Below are 8,232 nucleotides of genomic sequence, written 5' to 3' on the forward strand. Positions count from 1 at the left end.
GGGCAAACAACGGCCCTTGGATCGCTGATTGGCAGCATCGGCGTTGTGGGCCTCAAGCTCGAAGAGCCGTCACTTGGCGAAAGAGGAGTTGTAGGCCATCTCGATAGCTCGGAGCTCCTCCTTGGCGACGACATCCCAATAGAAAAAGGGATCAAAAGAGGATGCTTCCTCGATTCCCATCCTCTCCTTTTTTGGGCAGAAGGAAGGGAAAATTTGAGTTCTTTACCGTACTAATATGATTTAAAATTTTTTTTATCAATTTAATACAGATATCAACTTATTTACTGAAATGATGCAAAATTTATAAAACATAATTTCAAATGGCATTTTTTTGAGAAAATACCATTTGAAATGGTGTTTTTTCAATCCCACTCAGTGTCCCCTGGATCCTGCCACCAAACAAAAAAAATGAAAAACATCATTGAAAATGGTGTTTCTAGAAATACCATTTAAATTAGTATTTTTTATTTTTATATATATATAAAAAAAATCTGGTTCATTCTTCTCCAACGAGCTTCTTCTCTGACGACCTCGATCCTTCTTCTCCGATGACCTCGATCCTTCTTCTCCGACTATCAACCTCCCCGTGCTGGTAAGCCGCCACCTTTTCTTCCCCCTCCCCCTCTTCTTCCCCCCCGCCCCTCTTCCTTCTCTCTCCCTCTTCCCCTCTTCCTTCCCCGACCGCCTCCTCCCCCCATCCGACAGCCCCCTCTCCTCCACCCCCTGCCGGCTCCCCCCTGGCCCCCCTGCTGGCTGCCCCCTCCCCCCCACCCCCACCGGCTGCCCCCTCCTCCCCCCATCCGACCCCCCTCTCCTCCCACCTGCGGCACCCTCCCTCTCCCCACCAGATGCACCTTCCTCCCCCTATCCGACACCCCCTTTTCCCCCCTTGGCGGCTTCTACCACCTCCCACCACCCCGCCATGGTAGCTACCTCCCCCCACCCCCCGCTGGCCCATCCAATGCGACCACCCCCCCAACACGATGGCTGCCCCCCTCTCCAACACGGTGGCTGCCCCCACCCCCCCTCGTGGGCCCTCTGCCGACTAGCCATCCGTCCAACACAACACCCCCCCCCCAGTGGTGGCTACCCGCCCCCCTGATGACGGCTACCCCCCACCTCCCATGGTGGCTGCCCGACCCCCCCACTGGCCCTCTATTGGTCAGCCACCCATCCGACGTGACCCCCCTGCGGCTGCCGACCCCACCGACGGCGGCTGCTACCCCCCCACTGGCCCTCTCTTCTCTCTCTCTGCCCGTCCGATGCTCTCTCCCCCACCCACACCGCACCCACCCTTTTCTCTTCCTTCTCTCTCTCCTTTCGAACTTTTTCAGTCATTTTTTTTGCTAATGTATTCATTAATTTAATATATCTGTTAATATATTAATATTATTTATTATATTATTAAAATTTGATCGAAATCTGATTTTTTCTAAAATTTGATTAAAAAATTTAAATATATTGCATTGCATAGAACTGTAGACCTGTCTCTTGATTAATGTACATATTCTATGATAGCCGTACATTTATATATTTTATACGGATGAAAAAATTATGTACATTGATCAATTGACTGTCTAGTTTAGATAGTTTGAAAATTATAATTAATTTTATAGATAATTACAGTAATCAAATGATATGCAGAAGATTTAAAAAAAAAATTCGAACAGTATTTTTCTTCAGTTCTCCTCACACATCTTCAATCATGTGGGGAGAACTAAAAAAAAATACTGTCGAAATTTTTTTCGAATCTTATTGCGTATCATTTGATTACTGTAATTACCTATAAAATTAATACAATTCTTAAATGGGATAGGACCTATCTTTATCTATTAGTTGATGATAGGATACATTTATTGTGTAAACTATGTTATTAAATTATTACTATTTTAATATTAAATATATTTTAATATTGTCAGATTTTTTTTTGAGAAAATAGCCAATGCTCAAGTTCGTCTACTATTGTATTATGATGGCACCATAGAAAATAGTCAAGATGGTGTGCAGTACAGTCAGTCTGCAAGCCGGATGGTTAGACCGTCTTCATCATTATCACATCAAGAATTATTGGATCATCTATATAATAGTGTTTCAATAGATAGAGAAAAATATTAAATCAAATTAAGGTAGAGATCTCTTAATTTATTAGGATAATTAATGCAGAGTAAGTATATCTTAGTTTCAATTGATGATAATGAAAATATTCAAGAAATGCTGACATTTCTTTTGAAATTTTTAGAATACTGATATATAGAATTATATATTGAAAAGAAAGATGTACTCTCTATTGAAAATACTACTCAAATGATGGTACTGAGGTTTGGATACTTTAGTAGGCTTTTAACCCAAGAAGATAATATCCCTGGATCTTCTTCACCTTTCGTAAGTCTAATGGTGCGAACCATTAGTGTTGAGGTCATGTTTGCAGAACAATATTCTAATATTGTTGGCCTTAGTTGTCCAACTATTCAAAGTTCTATAGTGACTTCTCTTACAATGATTCATCTACGATAATTTCTTCTATGCTGGAAGTAGCAGTAAGTATGGGATACGATACTCAAATAGGAGATGATGATTGGATCAGCACTAGAATAAATTCTGATAACCGAAGTTTTGAATCAGATGAGAATGAGGTTGATGAAGAAAGACTTGATGAGGACAGTAACAATAATGAAGATAAAGATGGTGATAAAGATAATCAGTCCGATATTGCAAAAGAACTTGAACCTCGTTTGCATGAAGATAATAATGTATGAAAATCTGAACCTCATTTGCATGAACCTCCATAATTTTTTAGCAACTTAAATTTAGATCAAGATGATGGTGTTAGTACTGGTCGAGATTAAACTCTGATTTTTAGTTTTGGAACTCTTCGATGACTAAATTTTCTATAAGTCTGATGTTTCAGAGTAAAAATGAGCTAAAGAGAGCTGTTGATCTTTATCACATTCAAAAGCATCGGACATACAATGTTGTTTAGTCACATTCAAAGTTGTAATCCATACGATGTGCATCATCACATATTAAACAAGAATGTAAATGGAGGCTTCGTGCTGCAATTTTGAAAAAGTATGGATATTTTCAGATCACAAGATATGAGGGTTGTCACACTTGTTTGTTTACGAGATTGAGTCGAGACTACAAACATGTCAGTGGAAGGATAATTGGCACACTAGTCCGATATTTGATTGAGAAAGATCTATGTGTTAAAGTTGAAGCTATTATGGCAACCGTTAATGAGCAATTTTAATATATACTATCATATAGAAAAATATGATGTAGAAAATAGAAGGCATTAATTGATATTTATGGAGAATGGGAGCCATCTTATACAAAATTACTCTATTATATGATTGCACACCAAAATGCAAATCCTGACACTGTTGTTTCATGGGATTTCTTTCCAATTGAGAATTTCGATGTGTGGATTTTAAATTATATTTTTGAGCTTTCCAACCATCCATTCAGGATTGAAGGTACTACCGTCCGATGATTAACATCGATGGCACGCACTTGTATGAAAAGTTTAAAGGTAAGATGCTAATTGTAATATGATTTGATATAGAGAATGAGATTTATCTCTTAACATATGCAATTATGGATGAGAAAATGACTGCTAGTTGAAATTGATTTCTTTTGATACTCAGGATCCATGTCGCATAAGATAGAAATAGAATATGTCTAATTTCTGACATATATCCTGGTATATTAAATGCCATTATAGATGAGTCTATTAGATGGAGTCCGCCATGTATCTATCACCAATACTGCTTAAGATATATCTGCAGCAATTTCAACACTCACTTTAAAAATATACAGCTCAAAAGAGCAATATGGCAAGCAGAGAGCACTCATTAAGTTCGCAAGCTCGACTTTATCATGAGTAAAATCAAGACAGTGAATGTAGAGGCTTGAAGTCGGCTGTCCAAGTTGAAACCAAAGAAGTGGACATTGGCACATGATGCTGGCATGCGCTATAGTGTTTTAACTATAAATTTGTTGAAAATTTTTAACAGTATCTTACAAGGAGCTATAAATGTACCAATTATAGTTTGTGTTCAAATGATATTTTATCGTCTTATAAAATATTTTAATACGAGATATGCCCAAACTTCAAGATATGTGCAGGAGAATCTAAATAATTTTTTTACTCCTCATATTGTGATTAAGATTGCAGAAGATTAAGTTAAAGCTAACCAGCATACTGTCACAGCATTCAGTATCCAATGAGGTATATATGAAGTGCTTACAAGGAGAACAAGTGCAGAATTAAAAGATGGAGAAAATTCTTAAACTGTGACTTTAAGTGACAGAAAATATTTTTGTAAAAAGTAGAGCATCTATACATATCCTTGTTCGCATATTTTAGCTGTGTGCCAAGAAATTGCGGTATATTTTAGTGGATTCGTGATGATGCATACACAGTTGCAGCATACATGAATGTTTGGAGTGGCGAATTTTATCCATTACTACATGAAGACTATTGGATGTCCACACACTTGTATACATGTATTTCTGATCATTATCGTTTGAGACTTAAGCAGAAAGACAGGCCAAAGTCAACAAGACTACGAAATGAGATAGATGATAAGCAAATAAGAAGTAAGAATCATTATGGCATTTGTAAGGAATAGAATCATGATCGTCGTCGCTGTCCTAGATTTCTTCCACACACATCAACTTCAAATAGTGGAAGATATTAAAGAGTTATGTATTATTTTATATATTTTTAGAGTTATGTATTATTTTATGTATTTTCGATAGTTGAACTATTGTATAATCTATGTTCAAAATTGTACATTAGCCTCTCCATTGTTCTATGTATGATTATAGAGTTATATTTATCATGAAATGAATTGGTATCATATCTCTCATGCTCTAATACACTTAGGACATATGTTATTGTTTTAAAGTTATTAGCATGTTATGGCTTACGAGGGATAGCATCCGTACCCTCGAGACTGTAGTATTCTTATATTATATGAGACTCATCGCTCACAGACCATCATAGATGGCAATGTAAGTATTATATTCTTACTATTTATTTTTTTGTAAAAAAAAATTATTTGAGAGATACACATTATCTAATTATTCTATCTTATTGCAGGAGCTCAGACACCTCCGATTACGATGAGCCGATGCTGACATATAGAGGACAGAAGATATCTCAAATAGAGTTATAGATTATTTACAATATTTGAGGTTTTATGAAATCTATCGGATTGGACGGATACAGATGGACGTTGGTCTTATTACTGCCTTACTTGAAAGATGGCGTCCAGAGACACACACATTTCATCTTCCATTTGGTGAGGCGACTATCACGTTACAGGATGTTAGTGTCCTCACCGGACTATCAGTTGATGGTGAGGCAGTTACAGGAGCTGATCCCACTCTTAGCATTTTAAAGTGGCAGGATATGTGCTGTCGATTATAAAAGTTTCAATCCGATGCATAGTTTTTTGATCATTTACGATTGAGGATAGAGTGTTTGGATGATCATTATCGATATTTCTATATTGAAGATGATGCACTAGAGGAGATGATGCGACAGTATATTAGGGGCTACGTACTGCGACTACTAGGGGGTGCCTTTTTGCTTAATACTTTATCGAACAAGATAAAGTTGATGTTTTTACCATTATTAGAGGATTTAGATTTCACTCGTAGGCTTAGTTGGGACAGTGCAGTACTAGCTTGCTTATATAAGGCTATATGTCAGAGTTCTGCAGCAGACCAGTCAAAGATTGGAGGTTATCTTGTATTATTGCAAGTATGAGATATATAAATTTTAATTTTCTATATTGTATTATAATTCTAATTGGATATATCATATATGATTTTTTTTGAATTGACAGATTTAGGCATGGAAAAGGATGCCGACTATCAGCCCATTACGGAGATAGTTGCTTGAGATGCCACCAAAGCAACATGACCTCGATATTTCATTCAGATTAGACGCACCTTAGGAATATAGATATACAAATATTAATTTCATTACTTACAAAATTTAATTACCGATGAAATTTAATTAATATGAATATACTATCGAGCAGATGGAACATTGCATTCGACGTTCATCATGTGTCGACAAAGATGGCATGAGTTTATAGAGATCAGCTGGATATATTGACTGATACACATAGATGGATAATTTTAATTTATATACAAATATAATTTTATAGTATTCATAGTCTATTAAAAAATGAACTTACTAATCTGATTTTATTTTTAACTCTATCAGTTTTTGTGGGAGCTGCCATACACAGATCAGATATTGTCCATATTACCACAAAATTGCACGGATGGATATGATATATGGACTGCTAGGGTGTCGCTTATTTATTTTGATGTGATAGAGTGGCACCTTCCAGATCATATGCTATGGCAATTTGGTCAGATTCAGGGCATCCCAAAGTAGTTTGATACCGACCAGCGACTTCATCGTATTGATCAACAAGGGAGAGCTCATATTGATTAGCGTATCAGACATGCACAGTATATCACCATTTGGAATACACGAGATCATATAGTTTATGGTGATCATATATTAGGAGGTCATCCATATACCGAGGACTACATAACTTAATTTTTTAGCATTACAGTATCGGTCATCGGACAGCCTCGGTATATAGTTTCATGATATGAGGGTGAGAGTTCAACTATGCATATGTTGATAAGGCCTCGAAAATTATATCTTATGTCAATCTTATATTTAATTTCAATTCATTAAGTCTTCATTTTACTTCTTATCATTAATGCAAAATATTTTATATAACTACATTATATCTTTGTTTTATGATCTATAATGTATTGCTATTTTTTTGTTATATAGACTGATCATTTATCGGGTCTTATGTTGGACACTCATCGTGCTTTATCTACGATTGATGAGGACGAGCGGATCCGGATACTGCGAAAGATGGAGAGATCATATTTAGGAACATTGACGACGATTGGAGCATCCTATACATCAGATATGAAATATACACCATCATCATATGCTTCAGATATGCCAGCACCATGTATTCTGCAGATGTCACCACCATATGCTGCATATATGCCACCATTTTTTGATTCACAGATGTCAGGGCCTTCATCTTCCTACATGCCCCAGATGGCAGCATCGGATCTAAGTTGGCATCATGATTCTTCATCTAAGTGGTCTGATTTTTTTGTTACAGGCCCATCATTGGATCCATATGAGGGGGTTGAGGGGGTCACTCAGCTCGTAGATGCTCTAGCAGCACCTATTATTCCTGATATGTATGTTCAGGAGACATCCATTGTTATAGGAGAAGGGCCATCATAGGTGACACAGGAGCAGGAGCGACCGTTAAGGACCTTTGTGAGAAGGTCTAAGCGGCCACAGGCACCACGACGCCCTCGTGGGACTTAATATTCTTTGGATTTGTAGTACTGTTAGATTTTTTTGTAAACTGTATACTTTTGTTCTATCTTATATTATTCATTATTGTTTCTATCGGAGTTTTAGATATTTTGCTTGTTTAATTCAAGTGTTAGGATGCTATATGCTTTGTCATGATTTTCACGTATCTCGAAAAAAGATTGAGGAAGAAAATGTCACGTTAAAAGAGCTATCTAAATTAGTTTAAAAAATAATATCATACATCAAAAAAGTACAAATAATAATGAGAAAATATATCACACATTCAAAAAAATTGATTTAAAAAATATAAATAAAATATATCATGGACTGAAGATTAAGGTGAGGAAAAAATTATCTTAGAAATATCATTCGAACATATACCACCACTTTTTGATCCACAGATACGAAGGACTTCATCTTCCTATATGCCCTAGATGACAACACCGGATTTGAGTTGGCATCATGACTCTTCATCTAAGTAGTCTGATCTTTTTGTTACAGGTCTATCATTGAATCCAGATGAGGGGGTTGAGGGAGTAACTCAGCTTGTAGATGCTCCAACAAGATTTATTATTCCTGATATACATACTCAAAAGACGTTCACTAATATAGGAGAAGGGCCATCACAGGTGATATAGGAGCAGGAGCGACTGTTGAGGACCTTCTCAGCAGCCATGGGTACCACGACGTCTTTGTGGGACTTAATTTTTTTTATTTATAGTACTATGAGATTTTTTTTGTAAACTATATATTTTCATTATATGTTATATTATTAATTATTATTTCTATTAGAGTTTTAGATATTTTGCTTATTTAATTTTAAATGTTAGGATGCTATATGG

The sequence above is a fragment of the Elaeis guineensis genome, chromosome 4 (genome assembly GCF_000442705.2).
Source record: "Elaeis guineensis isolate ETL-2024a chromosome 4, EG11, whole genome shotgun sequence".
Classification (NCBI taxonomy): Eukaryota; Viridiplantae; Streptophyta; class Magnoliopsida; order Arecales; family Arecaceae; genus Elaeis; species Elaeis guineensis.